This window comes from Mesoplodon bidens (assembly GCF_964165515.1).
Source record: "Mesoplodon bidens genome assembly, chromosome: 12".
Classification (NCBI taxonomy): domain Eukaryota; kingdom Metazoa; phylum Chordata; class Mammalia; order Artiodactyla; family Ziphiidae; genus Mesoplodon; species Mesoplodon bidens.
In genome coordinates, this window is record NC_138168.1 from 72,328,390 (window position 1) to 72,355,853 (window position 27,464).

The window sequence follows — 27,464 nt, forward strand, 5'->3', positions numbered from 1 at the left end:
TTGCATTACACTAAAAAGAGTGTTGTAATTTTGTCTAATTGTCGCTTAAAAAAACAAAATAATCACTGGAAGGATAGCCTGCAAACACAGGCAGACCAGCATCGGTTTGATTCACATGTGTACCTCACTCCATCTGTGCAGAATCTGGTCATCTTTAACTCAGCCAAAGGCCAAGAACTGCTTTTGCAAACAAAATAACACCAGGGAAAAATAGAGAGGAAGAGGAAAAAAGAGGATGAGGAAGAAAAGGAGGAGACAGGAAGACAGAGATGAGGAAAAATGTTTAGGAGATGGACACGCTTATCCCAAGGCAAATGTAGCTCTGAAAATGCTGGTAACTCTCATTCTATGGTTCAGGAAACTTATTCACCATGTGTAAGAAAGAGGTGGGGAAAAGGAAGAAAATGAGAAAACATTTTTGTGAATTCAGTTATAATTCATTTCCACACACATACACCAATGCACGGTTCTACTCCCCAAAAATGTGTTGATGTGAGGTGCAGGTTAACTTTTTCGAATCACCTCCAAACATTTCTAGACGAAAGACAGCACTGGATTCCTACGCATCGCCACGAATGCTGGTACATCTTCAATTCAAAGCCCCTACTTCTCTCCAAGATCGGAACAATCCAGTGGCTCATGGATCAACCCAACTGATTAGAAAAACAAAATCTTAACTCATGAAAGAGAGCTCAATGCCCTCCCTGGCCAACCCCACGGAGTCACTCGGTGCATCCATCAAGGCTCTGACTGCCGCTTTCTCGGGTTCAGGAAACGCACCTTTCCCCACACAACACAGCCTCCAAGGGCGAAGCAACCAGCTGAGCCAGAATTGCCGCCGTTCACCAAAGGAATTCCCCTTCCCTTCCCCTCCTTCTCCCTCCCGTTGCTTCTCCTACCCCTCCTCCCATCCTCCGCTGGTGAATAATATCACTCTGCTACCTGCCTGGATCAACACCGTGAGCCCCTGTCTTCAAGCATGCAGAGAATGTGACAGCCTGGAAATTCCTGTTGTCCGTTCGCTGAGGTCACAGATAAGCTAAACAACAGCCGTGGTTCCCATCAATCATAAGTCACTCACTGATAGAATGTATGGTAGGAGACCTGATGTAAGCAAGTCACCAGAGAAAATACCCACTGATGACGCATATCCAGGCATAAAAATAGTTACAGGGCCCTCAAAGGGATTATTCAACAGCCTACATTTAGACTTTCTTACAAGAGACCTGAAGTCACTATGCTGCAGTTAAATGGCTGGAGAGAGTTGAAGCTGAAGCTTCCTCACCAGACGTAACCACAAAGAGCTGGTTTAAATAAGCTCCTGCAATGCCAAGCTATTTAGTAAATTTTAACACAACTTTATAAGCATTAAACAGTACCACCAACTATCTTATAAAATGCCACATAATCTTTTCTCTTAGCCACATTCTCCTTCATATAACAGTCCCTCATTTTTCAAAGCATGCTCCCCACACATTAACACTTAATCAATCCACAGAAGAACATTAGTTGCTTTCCAAATAAATGTTAGGAAAATGACACAGATTGCAGTTCTGCAGCTATATTCTTTTAAAACATGCTTTTAAGTAGAGGTAAGCTTCATTGTAAGTTTCACCCAAGAAATGGACGTTTTGCACACCATATCTGCAATTATATCTCTTCTGAATTGGTTTGATCATTTATAGAAATAAATCTCACATGTATTAGAAATACCTACTGTGGTATTTTACACATAGTAGGCATATTACTGTGTGCCAAAAAGGTGAATGAATGAATCAATCAACCAATGAAATGCAATATGCAAATATTTTAATTAAGTGACAAGATGTTAACTCAGGCTAAATCCTGGTTTTTTATTTTATGAGGAGGAAAATAACTTTTTACATGTGTAACAATTTCAGTAGTTTTCAAATTATCTGTTCTTTTTTCTCCCACTCAAACATATGGACAGTTACCCTGCAAAGGAAGGTCTTTTCACACAGCTTTCATATTAGAAAATGCTAGATTTAGGCACATTTTAATATCTGAATATCTTAAAATGTTCCCTCTCCAGTTTCCTTTAAGCAAATGTGCCGACACAGTGAACCAGAAAGGCAAATGGCTTTGACGGAACCCAAAATGCTGCCTCGGGACCTGAACACTTCCTACTTGCATGCCCTATTTGGAAGTCTTAATTACCAATCTTTTCCTAATAGTGGACAGATTTTCATTGTTACCCAGTTAATTATTAGGCACAGAACACTTCTCTGTGATAGAATGTAATGATATTAACTATCCTGCCCATGCAATTGGAGAAGACCTATGAGCAGCATTGCTCTAACTTTGGACAAACTGAAGGGCTTTATTCTAGAGGGCAGCACTCCAAGAACGGTAACAAGATGACATTTTTCTTCCTATACTGGTAGGTTCTACATCACTCTCCTCAAGTACGATTACACTGCTATAAATAAGGTGGAAATTATTTTTAGTACTAAGATTTCACAAAGCATTCACGTTTCTCTCCTGTGCATACGTGTCAACAGTATGTGGCCTAGTTTAAAGAACCCAAATAGAAATGTTCGCTGGTGCCCTCTAGTTCATCACTGCTAAGCAACTTTGAAGAAATACACATGTACCTGCATCACCCTCCCCACAGAAGTACTGCAAGCTTCCTAATTAATAACAGCTCAGCAGGTAATTCCTAACATAAAATGTGAGATAATAAAACATTAACTCTAGAGTCTATTTTATTTCATAAGATTTTATTATTCATTTTGAAAATGAAGAGAGGAAAAACAATTTTAAGAAACTGGAAAAAAAAATCTAAAACACAAGATAATGAGATAGGTCTGTATTTGCCCAAGAAGAAAGAAGTACTTAAAGTTAACTGACTCAGAAACTAAAAATGTTTCACAAATTTTACAGAAGCTCGTGTTTTTAAATAGCTCAAAACTAGACAAGGCACCCGGAAATAATCAGGTTTCACGCCGCATCATGCATTTGACAGCCTTCTGTCATGGTGGTCTATGCTGGTCAAATCTGAATTGAGGATCCTCATATAATTTTAAAACAATGACAATCTCCAAAGCAGAAACTGTTTCAAACTGCACAGACATAACTATCAATCCAGAGACCACAGATTGAGTTCCAGAAGAAATTATTTCCATCAGCACTCCTGGTTTTAGTAATTCCATGTCTGTTAAATGTACTATCAGCAGAACAACTGATTTTTTTTTCCTAAAGAAAATGGAACTTCCTTACTCTAGATTGGAACCTATGCTATCATTATAATTATTTAACACTATGAGGTTATTTTCTGCTGCAACACAAACAAACCACTGCTTAAAATTAAAAACTGGGGGCTTCCCTGGTGGCGCAGTGGTTGAGAGTCTGCCTGCTAATGCAGGGGACACAGGTTCGGGCCCTGGGCTGGGAGGATCCCACATGCCGCGGAGCAACTGGGCCCGTGAGCCTGCGCGTCTGGAGCCTGTGCTCCGCAACGGGAGAGGCCACAACAGTGAGAGACCCGCAAACGGCAAAAAAAAAAAAAAAATTAAAAACTGCCAGAAACCATGTTAGAGAACAGCTGCTAACTTTTATCTTTTAGAAATATCAAACAACATAATTACCTGGTCACTAAGTTAAAAACAGATTATTTAATTATATAAAAAGAAGGGGGGGCACATATACCAAAGAAAATGTAGCAAAAATCTGCCTTTTCAACATTAGGCTCCCTAGAAGCCATATTTAAATCCACCCTCTATGTTACTATTGGAATCTCATGATAATAAATATTTTTACATGTTGTGACTATATGGAAAATACATCTCTAGTTCACTATCCTATGCCTAGCCTAGGACAGATGCATCATATTTAGACTATAAGGTTAGTTATCCCTTTTAGTCAGTATTATGGCAGGATTCTGTTTTATTTTTCATTTTTCTAATTGCATTCTTAAAAGATGTCATTGTTTTATAGTGGCCTTTTCCACTTGCCAAATAAGATTGCTTTCTGGATATTTTATGGGCTTGTGGTCAATTTAGTCATTATCTTCACCCCTTCGCACCCTGCAATTCACCTACTTGAGGGTGACTGCTCACACACACAAAACACACACCACTTACACAATACACACAACACACAACAACATACCACACACACTCATGCACAACATTTTCCTCATAGCTAATCTCCTCTGAGGAGACCAAACATTCACCAAGCACCCAAGGTAGATACGAGAGAGTCATCTTTAACTGCTCTTAACCTCAGCTCTAATCCCCGAAGCCTGACAGTTTTATCAAGTTGCCTCTCTCTCTCATCAATCTTCTCTCTGACTGCACCACTATGACCTTAGTTTTAGCCTTCAACTTTCCTTCACTTGGGTAAATACAATAACTATCATAGGTTCTCCCTTTCCTCTCAAACAAGACTCTCCGTGACTAAAAAGGGAGTTTTACCAAATATAAATCTGACTATGGCACTCATTGGATTGAACCTTTCAATGGCTCCTGGTTGTATCACACAGTCTTGGGTCAGAGACCATGCTCCACTATCACAACTATTCTTTATATGTCTGAACTCTCTATTTGGTTTGGAGCTCCCTATGGTCAGAGACTGTGCTGTGCTGATTGCTGCACCTCCAGCTTCCAATAGTGACTGCCTGCCACATTTGCTGAACTGAAATGGACTGAATGATAAGACAATGCATTGAGAATGTTAACTCCTGATGTAATCCAATTAGGCTACATAGGAAGACAGCATGCTAGAGCAAAAGAGCATTCTCTTTGAAATCAAAGAAAACTGGCATCAATCCATAGCCCTATCATATCTTAGACAGTTACATAACCTCTCAAACCTTAGATTCCTAGTGGGAAAAACGGTGTTAGGATAAAATAAAATAATATACATTATGTGCCTAGTGCTTATTGAGGAGGTGCTCAATAAATGGTAGCTATCATTATGTCTTAGGTAGAAATGTATAACAGAACAATTTCACTTCCGGTGTGCAATTATACATACACGTATCAGACATCAAAATTATCTATTTCAGTGACCAGACACATGTCTATATATCTGTACTATCCAATATAGTAGCCACCAACCTTAGGTGGCTATTGGCACTTGGAATGTGGTTAGTGTGACCAAGGAACTGATTTTTAAATTTTAATTAATGTAAATGTAAATACCCTATGGGACTGGGGGACTACCTTATTGGACAGCAAAGATTTATTTTGACTCTGACAACAGTGGTTCCCCCTTTCATGGCCTGTCTCCTCTTCTCCCCCAGCCCCAAATCAGTATTTTTGCAAGGTTCAAGTGTCATTGTCACTACTTCTCCTTCCATTAAAGGAATCAGACATAAAACAACCCATTCTATCCAAAGAGATTTAGTCCTGGAGCATGAGATAATATGACAGAGTTCCGTATAGAGTATTCATGTTGAATGAATGACTGTTTCAATGAAAGAAACCAATGAAGAATACAGTCCACAGAATGGAACCCCCAACACAGCACAAAGAGACAGGTTACAGCGGCAAGTGCACAGGATGTGGGACCAGAAGACCTTGCTTCAATTCCCAGCTCTGCCATTCACATTCCATAAGGTCTTAGAAAAATCTTTTGACCTCTCATTCATCAGATAATGATAATATTAATTAAAACTCACAAATATTCTGTAATAATCAAATGAGATAAATCAGACATATAAATATTAGAGCAAATGGTGTAACTGAGAAAGTCATAAAAATAACATTTAAATCTCTACCTTCTACATGATTATACTTCCATTTGGAAACTATAATAAAAGGACTTATTAATTCATTGCAATCACTATCTGTAGAGTAGTCTTTATCTGACACCAAGGTCAGATAATGTTGAAATCTGCTTTTGAATATATGACCTATCTCCTTAATCATACCTCATGTGGTCTCTGGATAGGGTTTGTGGCCCTCAGGAATATTTGGTAATAATAATTCATTTCTGTGCATTACAGTTCATGAAGTACTTTCACATATATTCATAAAGTTATCTTCAGGACAACTTAAGATAGGCCGAGAAATTTATTATTCCCATTTTTCAGAAAGATAGAGTAATGATAGCATTAGTAGGTAAAACTGTCAGGTTAATGACTCTAAGTCTAGAGTTTTTACCACACATCCGGGAATTTCACGGTGCTTCACATTTCCAAAGAAGAATCCAGATTTTTGTTAATATGATCCCACAAGAAGAATTTTAACAAAATATTAGGTATCACAGCGTACATATATCTCATCATATGTGTACATATATATAATTTACTATTAATTAATATTAACATATAATTTAATAGTTTTAAAAAGTGTTTCTACCCACACTCATTTAGCAGAGATAAAGATCCTACAAAGAAGGTGTGCCAGGTAGCAGAATCCCCATTTCTAGATAAGGAAACAGGGACTTGGAGAGATCTTGACTCTTTACAATGTCATTGCAGCATGATGACGAGCAATGATGTGTGTACTTGGGCTGTAGGTCCAGATCTACTATCAACCTAAAGTTGAGTAACTTTAGGTAAGTCACCCAACCTCTCTGAGCCACATCTTCCTTCTAGGAAAATTAAAGAATGTGAGTCACTCACAGATACCACTTAGCTGACAAAACTCAACTCTTCTGCAGCTCAGCTAATTCAGTAGCATGGCTGAGACAAGGCCCCGGATGGTCTAAGCCCTTGCTGGTTCTTTGCCCCCTCCCATACTGCACCGCCTCTTAAGATATCTCACTGTTTTCACAATTGAAGATTTCATTCCATTTGTTTGTTTGTTTATCTTTACAGAGCATTAGACCCTGTTTATTCTTTGTTCCTTGGGCTTATGTACAGCCAGTAAAAACATTCCTTACAAGAAAGGCTGGTGAGACAGACACGTGCAGGCACAGGGGGTCCAGGGGAAAAGGCCGTGTCCTCCCGTGACCTCCCCTCACTGCACTGCCATGCTTTCAATTTTGGGATGGGAGGTGCATGTTTATTTTGATGGCTTTTGATATCATTTTCATTTTTGTTTTTCAAAGAAACAATCCAAAACCCAAGGTTGATAGGAAAGACTGGCTCCGACATCCAGGTCCAGGGACAGGGTCACAATGAATCGAATGCCACTTAAGTGGCCCAACCAAAAACCTTCCTACCATGAAATAGGGGGCACGTCCAGAAAAAGTCAGAGGTGAGGGCTCCTGGCTAGAGGTGGGGACTCCAGTGCACAGATCCACCCAGACCCCCTCTGCTGGCATAAATAAACTTCTTCCTACATTCCTGCTGAAGTAGGTGCCAGAGAAATAAGCAACCTGACCCCCTGAAGAGTCTTTGGAGCCTGGCAGTAACCTGAGCTGCTCTAGGTTATTTTTGCTGAGGGCTAGTGGTTCTTAAAGGGACTGTGCTCTGAGTGCACATATCCAGACACAGGATGCAAATCAATGAAAAGACCGACATGATGTGCCCATCTTCACCTAAGGCAGTTGATCAGAAGTATGTAACAGGTCAATGAGAAGGTATGTGAGCAAATATTTTAATGCCCTTTCAAGGGGATCAGTTGCAGAACCCTGTGATATAACACCATTGGTTTAAAACGTGGGAGTGCTGAATAACAGAGAACCCCATTGGTTTAAAGTGGAAAAAGAAAGCAGGTGTTCCCCAAGGCTCTGTCCTCAGTGCCAGCCTGCTACTTAAGAAGGGAGTGGGGAGCAGAGATTAGAACTGGAGATGGCTGCCGGGACTGTGCCCTCCAGTTATCATCCCCCATTTAAATGCTCGCTACAATCCTGACAAGTATAAAACTGTACAAAGAAGGAAAGTGGAGCTCTACAAGGCTTCATAACATACTCAAAAGTTACATGATGGGTAAGCGCTGGCCCCTTCCAATACCGTCTACCCGAATGAAGATTCCGAAAGCAAATACCCTACTCAAAAAAACAATTCTCGTGAAACAACTAGTCCTTTCATTCTCTGTCCCACATCCCTAAACTGGCCAGGGAGGAACAGGAATAATCCAGTAACTAGAAAAGTGGGATCCGGAGTCACAAGCGCCCAGGTTTGGAAACCTGCTCCACCATAAAGTTGCTGGGTGACCTTGGACACGTTACTTACACTCCTGGAGCCTCAGTGGCCATAACAGCAATACCTCCATCATCAGGCTGTTTTGGAGATTAAATAAATACTCATAGGTGTAGTGTACTTGGACTTGAGCCTGGCACATGGAACCCTTCAGTTAAACAGTTGCTATTATTAGTTGCCTTAGTATTCCTATTCAGCAAGTGTGTAATTCAAGTTGCCTTGAAACTTGGCAGTGTATAATCATGAGAAAAATAACATATCAGCTAGCTGCTGGGCAGGTACCTTGCAGACGTGATCTCTAGTGCCCACAACTCTGCCAGGCAAGTGATTCTACCCCTCTGCAGATGAGAGATGTGAGATTCACAGAGGTTTCGTAACTTGCCTGAGTCACAGCTAGTAAGTGACAGCAGGGATTTTAACTCAGGTCTGACTTCAAAGCCTGTACTCCTTCCACTCAGTTGAGAAATAGTCAAGGAATGGTGTGGAGAGCGGAGGGGAGAATCCTCCGGTTCAGCTCCTATTCCACAGCTTGTGAACTGTTTCCTTAGGTCAGCCGCATAACCCCTCTGTCCTGTTTCACCTGCCAGCTGCGACTTTTTGGGGGCTCTGATTTCTGCCACAAGTTACCCACCTATTATTGATCTACAGATAATTCTACAGAGAATAATAAAGTTCTCTGTAATCCTATTAAAACTACATTATTCTAAGTGCTCATTTCTGAGCCATGGATCTTCAGAAATCCACAAGCCTTATATAATATAAATCATGAAAAAAAACATACAAATGCCTAACATCTCATAGGTCATAAAACATCTTCACAAACATTGGCTCATTTAAACAAGCTACTCAGCAAAGTGGCTATGTGCCTGTTTCTCAGGTGAAGAAATGGAGACATAGGTCAAATCAACTGCCTACAGTCACATAATCAGGAAATAGCAGACTTAGCACTTGAATATCCAGTTTTTCTGATATTGTATCTCTGTTGCATCCATTTTACTATATCTAGCTCTGGAAGAATACCAACATCTTTTCTTGGGTGATCTGCTATGCTTAGAAATACATCAAGCTATGATGTATTATTAGCATCCCCTTCTGTCCTTCATGCACTATCTTTTACTTGTGCTTCAAAACATAGTTTCAATTAACATCTATGCTATTCCCCAACATAGCATAATATCTACCCCAGAAAACCAAGTTAACAGGATAACTTACCAAGGCTCGAGTGTCCGGGGGCAAGGGGCCATGTTTTACTTGTCACAGCAGAGCTTGGAGTGTCTTAGGAGTAGGTATTCAATAATTTAATTGACTAAGGCTTAAGATAAGTATAACTTTATAAAATCATATGTATGCCCCTATTTTGAATAACATTTTTTAAAATGTACGTGCTTTTACAGAGAATGACAATAGATGTTATGTTTCAGAGTAACATTTGTTGAATGTCTACCACGTGGCCTGCACTTTTCCAAATGCTTTACATTTACTAACTTATTTGTTTTTGGCAACATTGCTACAGGTAGGCACTATTATTATTCTATTTCATCAATGAAGAAACTAAGCCACATTAACTTGCCCAAAGGTATAAAGCTAGTTGGCGGCAGGGCAATAATTTGAACCCAGGGATTCTGGCATCCAGAGTTCAAATCTCATTTAATCCTTACAACAACCCTAGGCGGCAGTGCTAATCATCTTGGACACTGAAGGTTGCCTTGATACTCACTGGCATGATCTGATATTCAGGAGCAAAATAAAATAATCCAATTTGTTTATAATAACAATCCTGTTCTGTGACCAAAATTTATCCCAAGTAATATACCCATCACATTACAATTTTAAAAGTTGTTGGAAAAATAAAACTTACCGCTACATTTTAATTTTGATACTTGAAGTTTGAATTTATAACCAGTTTGGCTCTTCATAGACAGTACCTTTTGATATTTTTTCCCATGTAACCTTGCATACTTCACATTGTTTTTCACTGGTAATCTTAAAATCGTTGTGATTCTATCATCCTTTGAAATCTGCCTTTTGAAACAGAAATGTGTAGAGGGATTTCTTCAGGACTTAAATTCTTGTCTCTTTTCTTGCCCTCATCAATCTTATTTTCTCCTTATCTTTTTCTTTTCTACTTTACTTTTTCTACTTTCTACTTTTTCCTTTCTTGTTGTTTATTTTGTTTCTTTGTCACAATGACTTAGGGTGGTGCCCAGTACTGTAGCAATCTTCCAAAACTAGAAACTCGTCTATAGGTCTCTCAAAGTTGAGTCTGCAGACAACCCACATCATTACCTCCATGGACGGGCCCCAAATCTACATTTTCAGCAAGCTGCCTGGTAAATCGTACACACACTGGGATACATCATAGGACTTGCAATCTGTCAGTTCCTTGACACAGTTCTTCTATTGAAGCCTTTTTCATTTAGCAATGCAATATTTGCTAGTTTTAGGAAAATGTAAACTTCACTCTCAGGACTTCAGCTGAGAACATCACACAATATGCATCTTATGTACTAAATTTAAACCAAAGATTTTAGCACCGTCTATTAATTTCCATGTGTAGCAATGAGGAAACACAACAAATGAGTGTTGGATTAAATGAGGACTCCAAATGGATCAAATGAAGACTCCCAATGTAAGTGCTTAAAGTGACAGGCCCACCCTGTTTCAGTGGAAGTTGCTGATGCAACAGATCTTCATTTTCAGCATTTTACTTAAGGGTAAAACCTGACATTTGGGTCCCTATATTTGCCTTCATTATCTAAAACCAACTTTATTGAACCAACTAAGGATCAATGACTGATATGGGGGGACAATACTCCAATGAAACTTCTTCAGAAGTCATCATTTAATGAAAAATATTTATTAACTAACAATGAAGATAAACTAAAACTCAAAATGTGACCCCTTTTGAGAGGTTCTTTGCTTAATTAAGTGTTCGATCATTTTCCACAACACCTTACAGGGATAGGACAGGTATTCTAGTCCATCTCATCACGTCGCCTAACCTGTCACATTCCCGGGCTATTGTTTTCCAGCCTCGCAGAGACACTCAGTTCCTCAGCCCCTCTCCTCCAACAACAGTTCAGGACCTCTTCCTCCCCAGCCTATCTCTCTCTTCCCCAGCTCCTTCCTCTTCCCCGCCTCCTCTTCCAGGCTCCTTTCCTGATCCTGTCTAGATCCTGCTGGGAACCAACTTCTCCCTTAGCCTTGCCAGCACCCTCTGCCACCTTGGCCTTCAGCGTACTCATCCACACAACCACTTTTAGATCACTGGCCCTCCAGGTCCTGCATCACCTCCTCGGAGTGGCTGAGGACCATCAACTGTGGAGACAGAGCTACTTCTGCTGAGCCCTCTGCAGGTCAGGTGAGCATTATCACCATGCTTCTAGAGGCAGCTCCAAATGTTCCCCATTTTCTTCAGTATTATCCAACTTTTACGGACAAGTGGCTTTGCCTTCTCCTTCACAAAAACTGTAAGTAAAATGTAAGGTACAAACTACTGGGTGTAAGATAGGCTACAAGAATGTACTGTACAACACAATATTTTGAAACAACTGTAAATGGAGTATAACCTTTAGAAGTTGTATATAAAATAAAAATAGTAATAAATAATAAAGTTTAAGTAAAATAAAATAATGAGCTTGTCAAGGAAAACTTTCATCCACGTACAGTTTCTGCCCATACACTTAGTAGCACACCTCCCTATCCTCCCCTCCTTCGGCCCCAATCAGCCCTTCCTGGAGTTAAGAGCACTCTGGCTGCTCCAGCATTCTGCTCAATCAATGATCACCTTTCCTTTACATCAACCACCTTTCCCTCTCCACTGGCTCTATATTGGTGGCACACATACATAGGTTCACATCTATGCAAAAATGCTCTCTGGGTCCCACCTCTATCTGTCAATCATCTCACTCCTCCTGTGCACAGCCAAGCTTTTGGAAAGACTGGTCAAGATTATGAGGGCAAAAGTATGACTCTACTGTCCTCTCCTCTGATCCCCCTGCTAGAATAGCTCTTGGTAGGCCCTTTGTAAATAATTCTCATTGTTTAAAATGGATGCTTCAAAAAGGCAGAAAGTTCAATAGAAAAGTGAACGAAATATTTCAACAGGCACTTTATAAAAGAGAGCATAAAACAGTCAAAAACTTATGAAAAGGGGCTCAACTTCATTAATCATCAGAGAAATGAAAACTAATACTACAAGACTATACCACTACATAACCAGGAAAATGGTCAAAATGAGAAAGATGAAAATACCACAGCAGGGTGGGGGCAATTAGGACCCTCAGGTATTGTTGAAAGGAGTATAAATTGGCACATCCACTTTGAAAAAGTGTGTGGTTGTTAACTACTAACACTAAATATGTACAAGCCCTGAGATCCAGCAATTCCACTCCTAGGTATACACCCAACAGATATGTATTAAGATATTCACACAAGCATTATTTGTAATAGACAAAAACAAAAGCCAAATTCATTATAGCAGAATGAATAAATTGTAGTAAATTCATACAGTGGGATTCCATACAACAATGAGACGATGATTGTTACATCCCGAAACATGAATGAATCTTGCTAACGTATTGGTAAGTGAAAGAAGCCAGAAACAAAAGAGAACACGGCGTATGGTATGATTCCATACATGTAAGGTACAAAAGTTGGCAAAATCTATAGGATGGTAGTTACCCTTGTGCTGGAAAAAGACAAGAGAAGCGCCCTTGGAATGCTAATAATGTCCTGTTTTTTGATCTGCTCTTTAGTTCATGAAAATTCATCCAGCTGTATATGTCTTTTTATGAATATATGTTATGTTACACAACTTTTTTTTAAATTAATTAATTTATTTTTGGCTGTGTTGGGTCTTCGTTTCTGTGTGAGGGCTTTCTCTAGTTGCGGCGAGGGGGGGCCACTCTTCATCGCGGTGCGCGGGCCTCTCACTATCGCGGTCTCTCTTGTTGTGGAGCACAGGCTCCAGACGCGCAGGCTCAGTAGTTGTGGCTCACGGGCCTAGTTGCTCCGCGGCATGTGGGATCCTCCCAGACCAGGGCTCGAACCCGTGTCCCCTGCATTGGCAGGCAGATTCTCAACCACTGCGCCACCAGGGAAGCCCTACACAACTTTTAAAATCTAAATATATTGATTTGCCCTGATCCTCTTCTTATTCAAAACACTTGATTCCCTTCCCTGTGTCACCCTTACAGGCTCTAAGATCCTTGAGGCCAGAGACAGTCTTTTTCATCTTAAATTCCCTAGTTCTTGCACAGAACTTGACACACACCAGCTCTGAACAACTGATTCTGGACGAATGAATAGGCAGGATGCCTTGGCCCCTGATAAATTCTGTTTTTCCCTATGCTCTTGACTCTGAAGGCTGCATTTTCAGCCTCCCCTCTAGGCTCCAGGTTTCAAGATCTGCCTACAGACCACAGCAGAGATAATAATCTGCCCTTTATTTAAAAACTGGCTTTGAGTCAGGAGCTTTACATAGATTATCTCTCTTCTCCCTCACCAATGGGCTTCAAACTAGTAACTACTAGCGCCCACTTAACAGACCAGGAAACTTAAGGACCCCAGAGGTTACTTAACTTACCTAAAACTACACAGGTGATAAATTGGAGAAGTAAAATTGAAACTCAGGTTCTTTCTGATCCCCAAACCAGCAATCCTTCCATAGACCACACATGACGATAGATACAACAAGCTTAAAATGCAGGTCACTGCTTTTCTCAAAGGCCTGCTCGTCTTCCTGTATTTCTCATCCCGGGCAATGTCATCACTATTCACCTTGTGGTCCAGCTAGAGTCCTGAGAACTGCCTTCTCTTACCCTCATCCTTCACACTGACTCAGTCACTAGTACTGTTTCCCACACTTGAAAATCCATCCTGTGCTCACTAATCTGAATATCCCAGCATGAGTTCAGGCCTCCAGTTTTTTCTTTTGAAGATTACTGTAACTGTCTGCAAACTGTGTCTTCCAATGCAGGCTTGGGTCCCGCTAATTCATTCTCGTGATGCTGCCTGAGAGCTCTTGGTAAAATGCAAATCTGAATGTATCTCTCCTCCTTGCCTACAGGATAGAGATCCAACATAAAGCATGGCATACCTTCCTTGACTTGGTTCCTGCCAAGCATTCCAGATCCTTCTCTTGTGACATCCACTCCTCCTCTCCCTATACCCTGTAATCCAGCCATATGAAGACTTACTTGTTGGTTTTATGTCTTTGGTTCTTTGCATGCCAGGGCTCTGTCTTCCTAGAATGCCTTTCCTTGTGCTGCCTTCCAGACAGACTGCAATGCAGCTTGCAAGATGCAGCTCTAGAATTTACTCCTCTGTCAAGCCCCCCGGCAGAGCTTGATTCCCTGTTACATCACAGCTAGGCTTTGTGTATTTTCTCTTACAGCCCATTTCAACGCATTGCAATATTTTGCAGTCTGCACTTTACTTCTAGAACATTAGCTCAGACACTTGGCAGTTGTGTTTCGCATGCTCAGGCCAGCACACAAAAGTAAGTCAAAAATAGTAAAGTCATAAATTAATTAATAAATGAAACTGATGGTATGTGGGTATATGTCATCTCAGTTGCCGATCATTTATTTTTAAGAGTAAAGCCAGAAAGAATGTTTCAAGCAGAAACAATGGGGGAAATAGATCATTTCTTTGGGTGAAGAAATGATGAGTGTGACCCGAAGTGTAAGTTGAAAACATTTAGCTATTATGCCCTCAGGCACATAAAATCCTCAGGCCTCTCATCAATAATTTCCTTCTACCACCACAGAGCCATCCATGAGGCTGGGCAGGCATAACCTTTAGGAGTGAAAGGAAAAGAGTAAAGATTTGTATCTCTGAACCTGGTGCAGAGAGCCATCCAAACTCCACCTCAAATTTTAAGTGGTACAAAAATGGTCTAAGACGTATTAGAGATTATTCTCAGAGCTAACCAAGATAGAGCAGGACATTTGATTTATCCCATGGATCAGCTAAACTGAAGCACAGCAAAAATAAACATTTTCCAGATTTTTCTGTCATTCCCAAAATACAGGTCAGGGACATGGACAATAATAAATTGTCGGGTTGTGAAGTTATCTCTTCAAGTGAAGAAACTAACCAAAGGATTGGTGGGATTGACGGAGATGAGCGTGGCTGTGAGGCACAAGTTCGATAAGGGACTTGAAGTTTCAGAGTTGAGACAGAGGCCAAGTAATGGTGGGCAGGGATACTTAATTCACCAATCACTCCACGCCATCCCTGGGGCCTTAAGTAGAAGGCAGGACCCCAGATGACCACCAGAAAGCACTCCTCCCCACAAAGGAGGAAGCTGATTACAGCTTTCAGGAGCCCCCCACTACGTGAAGACTGCAATTCAAAGGCTCTCCTTAGAAAAGGACGGTGGACAGAAGCAGCCAAATACCCCTAGAGACACACAGAAAAGCCATAACTCTGTTGATATTCCAAAAAAGAAAAAGGGGAAGGGGCATTTCCCTCCCAGCAGTATTCTTTAATTGCCTTTTCTTGTTTCCTTGCTGAAGAGACAAGGGAGGTGGGTGATGGCAGCTAGATCATGTAGAAGTCCAGAGGGCAGCGGACATGAAGTTCTATCTAGCCTCCTTGCACAAAGGCCTTATTATAATACACACATAAAAATGCGTGGGCAAGACTTGGAGGGTTGGTCCCCGTGCCCCGGCCGCCGTGCCCGCCCCAAACTCATTCCCACCCCCGTGCTTTGAATGCATTTGTGTACACACATCCTCTGACAGGTTCTTCATGTTCCCATGGAGCTGAAATCTCTGTAATTTAGCGGGAGTGATCACGCTGCTTTTATACTTCCAACAGCAAAGGTAAGAATCACTGCATGATGTTAGCTCTAGTTGTATTCCAGATTTTCAGTTGCTTGTCTTCGTGTTCACATGAACTCGATTTTTTTTTCAACTTACCCTTTGTAAGACTGCCACAGTGGCAAACTGATGCTTGTTTTTGTAACATCAGTATGCAGAAACTCAAGCACATATGCGATCTGGGAGCTTCCTCTCCCTGAGCCCCTCCTTTCTAACAGAGTTTACGACCTTATCACATCTTAAGGGAGTTGATGAGAAATGCCAAATAGAAATCAATCCGTATTTAGTGAATATTCTGTGAAACACATAAAACATCCTGTAACCACAGCTGTTTTCTGACATGAAAAATCTGAAGATTATTTCTACTCTGATGGGTACTTCTCAATAGGCCTCAACGTTCAAAATCATATCTATAATAATTTTGCAAATACAGATAGACTTCTGCAAGCTCCCCTTGGGTTTCATTTCGAAGCTCAGCTATTACCTTACTGTTTAAAAATCAAATAAAAGAATCTTAAAAAGAATCTAAAAGAGGAACACAACGTGATTTGCTAATGCAACCCTAATATTTATGCCACCCCTCCTTTTGGAATTTTGCATCTCACAAGAAATGGTCATTTGACGTCTACAAAGTCAAGTGCAAAGGAGTTAAAGAAAATCATTTTGATTTCCTACCTGGAAATCTGCTTTCGGTCCTAGTCACACATTCTCACAATCTTGAGTCTCAATTTCTCAGGTAAGTTCGCCAATCTGCTGACAAGAAGTTTTGTGTTATGACTTCTCCTCCCACAGCGCATACATTAAGACTTGACTATGAAAATGACCTTAAGTGCTAACCAAAGCTGCAAAACCAAATCTCTTGGTTTGAAGAAAGAACATAAACACGTGGAGGTGGGACAGGTCAAAAAGGCGGGTGATGCATGAGGCACCAAGCTACACAGAATACCAGATGGCTAAGCAAAATACAATTTAAAAAGTTTAAAATAAGCTTATGAGCAACAAAATAAAGAGTGATTAGCACTGGATGATAAACGAAAGAATAAAATAATAAATATTTATGAGTCCACCAAAATAAATAAATCATGTAGATACTCCCTCCCTCCAAGGGGTAAAGCTTAATTATTCTCCCTTTAAGTGTGGGCTGACTTCCAATGAACAGAACATGGAAAGAGAAAAGTAGTAACTTTACAGTGGAAATCCTAGCAGACTCTACCTTAACCAAGTGATCAAGGTTAATATCAAGGTGATCAGTTATGTTGACAGGACACACCCCATACTATAATGCAATGAGAAGGGCACCTTCTCTGGTCTTCTTCCCCAAAACCCATAACTCCAGTCTACAAAATTCCTGGCCAATACTCTTCAAAAATATCCATCCCTTCTGAAACAAGTGGGGTATGCCATGGTATGCTATGTATGTTATTATCTATCGTATTGTATTTTGTGTTAGTTTATATTCAATGTTTTAAAAGTGAGGAGCCAATTAATACTAAATGAACTTTTCAGGAAAACCAGACAAGTCTTTTAAACTGTTAACCAAGCAGTCAAACAGACTAGTGTTTTTAGGCAGTAATTTTGTTTAAATAGTCATTTTTCTTTTTCTTTCATTTTAATGCTTCCATAACACATCGGAATGACATCTCCAAATGCTGTAGACTTCAGTTTTTTTCTCACCACAAATAGTATGTATATTTTCACTATGTCTAGCAACAACATGCCTGCTATTGGTGATTCTGGTAATTATTTAAATAGGCTGACTCTACGTGGATTTCAATGGCGCAACAGTGCCGACAATTCAGTGTTAGCCAGTTACAGGACGTGGTGAGCACCCTAGCCAGACACCCCATGCTGTTTGTGGATAGGCATTCCCCAGCCTCTTGGCCGGGTGACAGCAAGCACAACAGCCCACAAGGCGGGTGGAGAACCGATGAATAAAATGATAAATATTTGTGATGAAACAGGATGTTGGAGAGGGGGGAGGGGGATGGAATAGCTCAACTACTGAACTACTGAAGCTACTTTGGAACTTTATCAGTATTCCCTTGTTGTAAAACTGGGAGCAGTACACAGATAGATCTTTTCTCCAGTGTTTTCCCCTTTATTGTAAATAATTTACAGAATTACTACTGTACAACACAGCATCCACCCAGGCACAAGATTTAAGACTTTGGGCTGTTGAACCATAAGCACTATACCCTGAACAAATGCTGTAATCATCCTTTGAAGGCAATGCAAACAATGATGTGAAAATATATTTTTTCAGGCCAGAAAACACTTTTAATAGATCTGCCCTTGCTGTTGATTTAATATATAATTTAAATGATTATTTACTAAGTTCAGTCTCTCATCTATGCCACTTAGTAACAACAATGATAATAACTTACAGGCTCAGGGGCATTCTTGTCAAGAGTAAATTCAAGAAATTCTGAAATAAAACATAGTGCTTCCTTTGTATAGAGTATCTAGACTCAGAGACTTCACTTATATGGAGTCTCCATACTCAGGCAGATGACTCAAGTGATTCCGTTTTATTCCCATACTGAGTCTGATATCCGATATCAATTAAGAGAACAAAAGAAATCGCCACTATGGGGGTACACTTTGGGGCTCGTTTTTCAAGAAAGTGTTATCAGCCAACAATGCCTTCTTAAAGTCCACAGTATTCCTCTCTTTCATCTATTTCACTCCTCTCTTGTTTTCTTGCTGATTATTCCACCAAAATAAAGTAAAAAAATAGCCAAAACTAAACCACTTCTCTGTGACAATTTGCTGCTTAAATGAGTCTCTGAGCATCTCTTTCACTCAAAGTGTCCTAACACTGATTGGTCATTTTGTTATATTATAAGGAGACAGGATGGCAGCCTGGTATTGGGGAATGAGGACAGAGACAAGAACTGAGCAAGATACACAAGCTCACTCACTGAAGACTGAATATAAACATAAGAGCTTGTATCAATACAAAACATGAGCTTCTCGTACTTTTAAGACTTACAATATCAATTCGCCCTGCCTGGATTTCAACTAGTATATTTGACAAGAACCTCCAAATGAGGAAGTAGGAAATAGATGAGTAGGAAGTAGATGAGTTTGAAGACACATGTTCTTTTGCTTTCCATTTGTATTGTTTTCCATTTGTTACAATGGAAATCATTATAACATCATTCCCAAATATGATTTATCAATCCTTTTTATGCCAGAGAATCTCTTTGATTCTCCTTAAAAATCATTTCATGGAAAACTTAGTAAATAACATTTGAAAACAATACTAGAGTCAAAAGGTCACAGTGTCACATATACTTTCCTTCAATAATATATTAGATATGATTCTGTAAATCTGTTGTTCAGCATGAGCAATGGGACAGCAAACTTGAAATGAAAAAATAAAACCTATGAGGAAATACAGTAGGTGCAGAATCAGAGATGAATGTCATATTCCATTCCAAACACTATCAGAACTGACAAATTTCCCTTTAGTGTACTTAGGTCTAAACAGTAACTCATTATGGATATTAGTTCCTATCCTCTTTCTGAGTGAAAGTAAAGCAGCTCAATGAAATTGATCATGTGATCAAAGAAGATAATTTGCCCTTTCTTACCCCTCAAAAGAAAAAGTCCCACATGCAAGAACATCTTTACCAATACTGAAGATATTAAAAATGTAAAACCGAACCTATAATAGTCTGTAAGGATAGTTTATTATTCATTTGTTCTCATCTGTCAATCCTAACTTGCCTCAAACTTCAGTCTGAGCCTTCCTAATTGAATTGGTTCAATTTCACATCCCACACCATAATTTATCAGTTCAGTAACCATGAGCAAACAGTGGTTTTCATATCTATTGACCCAGGGTAAGAGTATGCTGATATGTCATAAGCACACAAGTGGAATGACTCCTCCTCCTCTGTGATGTATTAAAACCAACCTAACTACTGTTTTGATGATTTTGTTTACATATATATATATATATATATATATATATTTTTTTTTTTTTTTCGGTACGCGGGCCTCTCACTGCTGTGGCCTCTCCCGTTGCGGAGCACAGGCTCCGGATGCGCAGGCTCAGCGGCCATGGCTCACGGGCCCAGCCGCTCCGCGGCATGTGGGATCCTCCTGGACCGGGGCACGAACCCCTGTCCCCTGCATCGGCAGGCGGACTCTCAACCACTGCACCACCAGGGAAGCCCCATTTATATTTTTGATATAGCAATTTATCTTCTAAAATTACTTAAAGGAAACAACCTTTCATTAGCTTTTTAAATTCTTCCTCCCTGTAATGAAATACTGGAAGATATATTGAACTCCTATTTCTAAATCAGTTGAGAAATAAAACTGCTCAACTATTACCAATAAACTAAATATTTATCAGGTAACTGAGGTTATTTTTAAATGATTTTAAGATCAATTAAACCAATAGAAAGAAAATGTTGAAGTGCTTTATAAATTCCAAAAGTATACCCCAGTTGCATAATAGAATCTGAGCCTCAGAAGAAGAAAACCAACAACAAGACACAGTTTAGATAATCAATAAGAGGCCACTAAAGTGATTTTTGCAAATGACCAATGATTTGAAGCCACATTTCTGAAATTATATTTAAATTTTAAAATTAGGACACTGGAAAGCAATGTCATAAATGCTCAAAAACACATGGAAAATTGATTTTCAAACAGTGTTTTTAAAGTGTTTTATAAACATGGTACAATTTTTTGTTATTAAACCCTGAAGTTAAATATATTTCTTAATTTACCAACCAGCTTCACTGTATTCAGGTCTTAAATGTAATTTTCATCTACTTTCTAAACTCTCATCTGGAAATCTACATTTATCTGTAGATATGGGAAATATTATTTGTTAGATCCTCTAAATATTAAAAATATAAGCTGATAATTTCCCTCTGGCTTGATTATACCATGATTCTAGAATATACATGTCTTTAAGAATCCAATATACTTGACAGTAGACCAAGAAGCAACATGAATAATAAGCAGAGAACTGCACTACCTTTATGACTATAATTTTTAAAAAACTTTGAAAGCATTCATCAAATACTAATCAGAAATAGATACACCAGATAAAACTAAGTTAAAATTGTTAAACTTCCAAAATAACAAAACAAAATTAAATCCCATTGAGAAATATTAGAACCAAGTATAAGTGATAAGAATTAATATTTATAATATGTAAAGAGCTCATTGAAATTTATTTTTCAAAAATAGCTAGGGGCTTCCCTGGTGGCGCAGTGGTTGAGAGTCCGCCTGTCGATGCAGGGGACACGGGTTCGTGCCCCGGTCCGGGAAGATCCCACGTGCCGCGGAGCAGCTGGGCCCGTGAGCCGTGGCCGCTGAGCCTGCGCGCCCGGAGCCTCTGCTCTGCAACGGGAGAGGCCACAACAGTGAGAGGCCCGCGTACCGCAAAAAAAAAAAAAAAAAAAAAAGCTAGGAAATAAAGTAGAAAATATGACAAGTCAATTCAGAAAAGAAATATAATTAAAAAGGAAGCTCACTAATTATTAAAGAAATACAAACCAAAACAACAATGCGGGGAAGATTTTCACTTTGGTAGGGCTATGATGAAAATGGGAAGTGACCTAAAAATAAGGACCATGTATAATAAAAATATTCAAACCCTTTAACAAACAATCCCATAGGAGAAAATTTGAATATTCACAAATAAGAGAATTTTAAGAAAACTGTGACCATTAAAATAAATCAAAATTATATAACTATTAAAATTAGAGTACAGAAATAAGCAAAATGGAAAGTGTTTATGAAAATATGGTTTTGAAAATAAGGGCTATATCAATATCATGATTATAACTATTTCAAATGTGGGACTATGAGCAAAGATCAGGAGTATACAAGGAAAAATTAAAACTCAGATCGATAGATTGTAAAAGGTGATTGGATAGTTATATTTTTTATTTATTTGTTTCATAATAGTGCATGAGGGATAAAATTTAAAACTTGACTAGAACAAATGAATGCAGTAATCTAATGAGTTCCTAAATAAAATCTCCCAAATGCATCAACCAGTACCTACCATGAGACAATGACTATTCCCCAGGCAAGTTCACCAACGGCCGGATCTCTGTACCCAAAGCAAGACTCAAATTTTACACAAAATGAGACTGTGAAGGATCCATAGCATATCCGTGTCCTCAGAGCCATTAATCCACACCCAGGTCTTTAAACATTTACTGTATAGCTTGTGATGTTAGGAATAGCTCATGGATATCCTTTTAACTGTACCACATCCATTATTTCTACGGGAGTTCATGACATGCTACCAAATCACGTTGTTTGAATACAGGCAGTTCTCAACTTACAAACACCTGACTGAGGAAAACCAAAAATAAAACCAGCTGCTGCTGTCCCCGGGTTGTTGCCTTCTAACACTACCAGAGGTCTTGCTGATACTCCCAGCGAGACTCAGCTGTTGTGAAAAAAATCTTGAACTTCTTAGAGCATTGGAAGGGAGGAAGGAGGCTCAAAGAAATGAAAGCAGGACCAGCCAGGGAAGCCACACAAGGCCGGTGCTTACCCTCAAGAGGGCTCAACAAACATTTGATGAATTAATGAATTACTTTCCACATTCACTCCTGTAGTTTGAGCCTGATGACTCTGTCCCTATCCTATTCCAACAGCCTAATAACAGGCCTCCTTCTTGGGCTCCTGATTCATGGAGCTGGAGCTAAAGAAGGGAATCTAAATCCAGAAACAAACAGCTGTGATCAAGAGGCTGCCCACGAAGGCAGTTCAAAGGACAGAGTCCAAGCCTAGAACCAACTCAGAAAGGTCTATTCCCAAAAATGCAGGCAGAGGGTACATGATATACAGAAAGACAAGATAAGACATAAATGGTGAAAGAAATACAGAAGTTGAAAGTCTAGCAAAGCTTATTAATAAGGATGCCAAATCAGAGATCAAAAAAATGAAGTCTTAGTGTGATATGGAAGAACTAAAGATGTATCAGTGTAAGGGTGGGCTGGTTTGGGAATAATCTTGTGACCCCCTCAGAGCCCCAGTTTGATGTATTACTCCAGCATCACTTAGATGGCAGAATCACTTTATACAAATCTGAAGTCTAGTAACTTCTCAATTCATTTCACTATATATATATATATATATATATATTCATCTTCTGAAAATTTGAGCCACTCCATTGCTCAAAAATCTTCCTCAGCCCCTCTTACCAACTGAATTAGAGAAATCATAGAATTTTAGAGTGGGGGAAGGTTTTAAGACCTTTTAGCTCACAGTGAAAGGGGTAAAACAACTTCACTCTTTCATTAAAGATCCATCACAGTATGGTCCAGGCTATACTCCTAATGATTCTCTGATCCTATCCTTGCACACTTCTTGCCTCCTGGCTTTCACTCACGGCCACCATGCTGAACAAATACGGGGGGCACCATTTACATCACAGTCTATGTGAATGGTGCCTTCAAAAGTTTAGCAATATTCAACTCTTAGGCAGCCATATGGGGTGCTCCTACTTTCATCTGTAACACTCTCTCCACCTGGAATGCCATCTCTCAACTGCATCTCTGCTTTTAAGATGCTAAACATTCTTCAAAGTCCATAAAACCTTTCCCAGTTCCCACAATTGGTTGTAATCTTTTTCTTTGAACTTTCATTTCATTTGGTTTATGCCTCTTTTATGCATATTCTGTCTTCTAGTATAATGAGTTAGTTATGCATGTCTTATAAGCAATCCTAGATTGTATGTATACTCCCTGAAAATGTAAAGAGCATAGGATTCACCTTTCTTTCTACACAGTTACAAGCCCATTTCCCACATCAGGACAGGTACTTAAATAACTGTTGGCTGGGACTTTTGGTTGGGATGGAAACAGATGATTCAGGAACTAGAAATGTTGGAGTAGTTTAGACTGGAAAGGAATATAGTGATAGAAAACGTAGGACTAAATTTTGATAACCTGCTGCCCTCAGGCCCACTAGGTTGGACAGGGTGCTAAGTGGCAGGATGTCACTCTCAGAGTCACACTTCTCCTTATTTCAAAATTTTGCCTAAGGGCTTCCCTGGTGGCGCAGTGGTTGAGAGTCCGCCTGCCGATGCAGGGGACACGGGTTCGTGCCCCGGTCTGGGAGGATCCCACATGCCACAGAGCGGCTAGGCCCGTAAGCCATGGCCACTGAGCCTGCGCATCTGGAGCCTGTGCTCCACAATGGGAGAGGCCACAACAGTGAGAGGCCCACGTACCGCAAAAAAAAAAAAAATTTTGCCTAAGACCAAACATGTACTTATGGAAAAAGAGAATTTCCTCTTCACCTCTTCCTCCTGCCAGTAAGACACAACCTTCTGAGAAAATGAATTCCCAATTCTACACGACCAATTAAAAACCCAGTTTTTAAACAAAATACAAAGTAAGCCAGCACAATTTAACCTGCTTTATATAATATCAAGAAATAATTTTCCTTTTTCAGTTAACAAAAACCTACTAACGAGCAAGTTTAAACACAAATGAGAAACACCTGGAGAGCAGATATACCATCTCGGAGGGATCTAAATATGGTTTTCTCTACTATATGGAGCCCATGTTTTTGCCTAGCACATAATATACACTTTCTTAATTAGTATGCATGCTAAAATATCTATTTCAATAGATGTGCCATGCTCCAGGGAAACCATTATGATATATCAAAGGATGATTAGCCATATAAAATATGATTTGGCATTAACTATATAAAAAGAGACATCTTCAAATTGGTATATACAGATTTCTATCTATATCCATAAATCTATCTGAATATTTTTGAAGACTTTAAAATATGCTGTGTTCACGTGGCATTGGTATAGTGTACACTGGTTGATGATTCAAAATATTTTAGTATGTATCTACATATATGAGCATTTATAATCTGAAAAATAAACCCCATGCATTTTAAGACAATTTAAATATGAACAGGGCAGAGGAAAGGGCAACAATATTAAAGAGTACAGAGCTGGTGAGTGAATTACGTACTAAGGAGGTAAAATAAGCCTTCACATACCAAAAATTTTTGAGATTTTTTTAAAATATGTATCAAAAAGGTTAAAAGTACTTGGCTTTCAGCCAAAAAAATCTCAGGGTCATTATCATGAACACAGATCACCCAGAAAACCTATGTATTTATTTATATTGATTTATTAGAAAAATACTAGAGTTATTATCATAAGCATAGATTACTATAGCAAGTCTTATACACGCACACACACACACAAACACTTATGGAGGCTCTCCTATAAGACAAGGAATACATTAAGACCTGGAAATGCAGTACCAGATGGGATAAGCATGGTCTCAGCCCTGGAAGAACTTAGATTCTAAGAAGAAAGATCAACAAATAGTTCCTGTAAACTGGGGTAACTCAGTAATGCCTCCTCAAGCTACTGAGATGCATGCATTTGCTTACTCCTTCACTCTTCGGCTTCCCCATTGGCCTACATTTTGTTTGCCTTTTTAAGATCTTATGTCTGATCTCTATAGTTTGTCTATTTCCTTCTTCACTTGCAGGCTGTCCGCTATCACTCTTGCAATCAGTGCGCCATCCTTTACCAGTGACACTCTTCTCCTTCCCTCTAATGTACAGCTCCTCATCATCTCTAGAAGATTGGATCAATGAGCCAGTGAAAACGGAGACTAAAATAAGGACAAATAAGCTCCAAGTGATGGCTTATTAAGTATTTTATATCACTGTGGTTTGATGAAATTGTGGTGTTCTTTCTGATGTGATATTTCTATTATCTTATTGACCCAGACAGGCATTTGAGAAGACAGTTTAAGCAGATGTTCTACACACAAAATTTCCCACCTCTTCTCCCATCCCCTTCTAAAAACATTACAAAAACATTAAAAACCCCACACTTCTGCTTAAAAGAAATATATTTGCTGTCAGAAAAGGTTTCTTTAAGCAGAGTACTTGGAAATGGTATCATAACATATAGGCTATGTTTCTCAAAGAGTAGTCCTCAAATCACCTGCATCAGTTACCTGATTTGCTTCTTAAAATTCAGGTTTCCTATGCTCCTCCTCAGACCTAGTGAATCATATTTATAGAACCTAAGAACTTGAACTTTTTTAAAGCACCTCGGGAGCCTGTTGAGCATGATAAAGCTTGAAACCACTGATCTGAATAATCAAAGAGTGCTCATTGAAGATGTCAGACTGAGCTTAAAGACCCAAGTCCTTATTTCACTATCAGCCTGTCACATTTACCGAGTGCCACCCTCTGCAAAGCACTGGATAAAATTAAGCTTAAAAAGTTTAAAAAAAAATAACGTTGAAAAGTTATTCCTGTCGCTGCCCAGGAAGCTTCTATTCTGACCAGGAGGACAAAACATAGACAAATGAAAAAGCTTTAAAATAGACACACGCAGCATTCAGGGGGAGATGATGGGGGCCCAGCAGCATTCTGCTGTACGGTGGGCAAACAAACACTGAGAGGGGCCGAGTCCAGGACTGAGCAGAGTACCACTGGAACCCATAAAGGAAGACTTCCAAGACAAGCGTGGGGCAGAACTGAAAAGGAGAGATTTTCAAGTGCGAGCCTCTGAAGAGGTGTGGGGGTTGCCAGAGGGCACTTAAGATCAAGAAGAAAATACGTATCATCATATCTCTTGCTGCCACAGAGAAATGTCCAGATGCAGGGTTAGCAAAACCTTAGACATTGTTTGGGCGAACCTTGAAAATGAGCTTTTACAAATACATATTATCTTTTGAGGCAGACAGAGGAGGTATTGTTATGCCCAGTCTATAGATGAGGAGACTAAGAATCATCTGAGGCCCTTTCCAGAACTGGTCCTTTCCTTCCATCAGAGATTCTCCGCCCGGCCTGACACTGCCCCAGGTAGAAGGGTAATTAGTTCATCACCTGTCCTTCAAAACAGCAAGCCATTCAAAAACATTATGTTTCTCCCTCCCTCCATTTCAAGAAGCCAGGGGGAAGATGTGTCTGTGTGTGTGTTTGCGTGTGTGTGCATGCACGTGTGCATGCTCCTGTGTGCACGTGGCCACATGTGAGCATACACGTATGCACAAGTGTGACTAATTTAACTAACCAGTCATTATTTCTTAATAAAGAGTCACTGTATTTTAGCATTCTCATGACTGCTCCAGCAGCACTAGCATTTATGACAAATGATGTTGAAAAATAATCAAAGTCTCTTTGATTTGTGATCAAAATGACCACCCCAAATTGCCATACTGGGTTAGCTAGACACATCTTTCCTCTGGCTGTAGTGTCCAATATGATAACCACAGGTAGCTGTTTAAATTTAATTTAAAATTAACATTAAATAAAATTAAACAGTTAGTCCCTCAGGTGCACCAGCCACATTTCAAGTGCTCCAAAGCCACATGGGGTTAGTAGCTACCCCGTGGCCAGTGCAGATACAGGGCAGTCCCATCGCCGCAGAGTTCCATTGGACACCACTGCTCTAGAGTACCATTCCTTCTGAAAATACAACTACAGCTCCCAAGACAAACAACAGTTGTTATTTACATCTAGTTCTAAACATATGCCAACAACACTGACCAAACTGGGTTGTTCCCTTCCACTAAGCCTGTCCAAGTGCCTTG

At 39.7% G+C, this 27,464-nt stretch overlaps 1 protein-coding gene across 17 annotated transcripts in view; it reads right to left on the reverse strand.

Annotated features, from left to right (window-relative positions):
* The window catches only part of HIVEP2 (HIVEP zinc finger 2), a 196,041-nt gene that overhangs the window by 132,449 nt on the left and 36,128 nt on the right, over positions 1 to 27,464 (reverse strand). For 7 of the 17 annotated variants that reach the window (XM_081251285.1, XM_081251278.1, XM_081251277.1 and 4 more), the window contains exon 2: positions 16,561 to 16,635. The exons of 9 other annotated variants lie outside the window; for them this stretch is intronic. The gene's annotated coding sequence lies outside the window, so the exon portion shown is untranslated. Of the gene's footprint in view, positions 1 to 16,560; positions 16,639 to 27,464 lie in introns of all 17 variants that reach the window. One more of the 17 variants, XM_081251281.1, reaches the window with a different exon arrangement.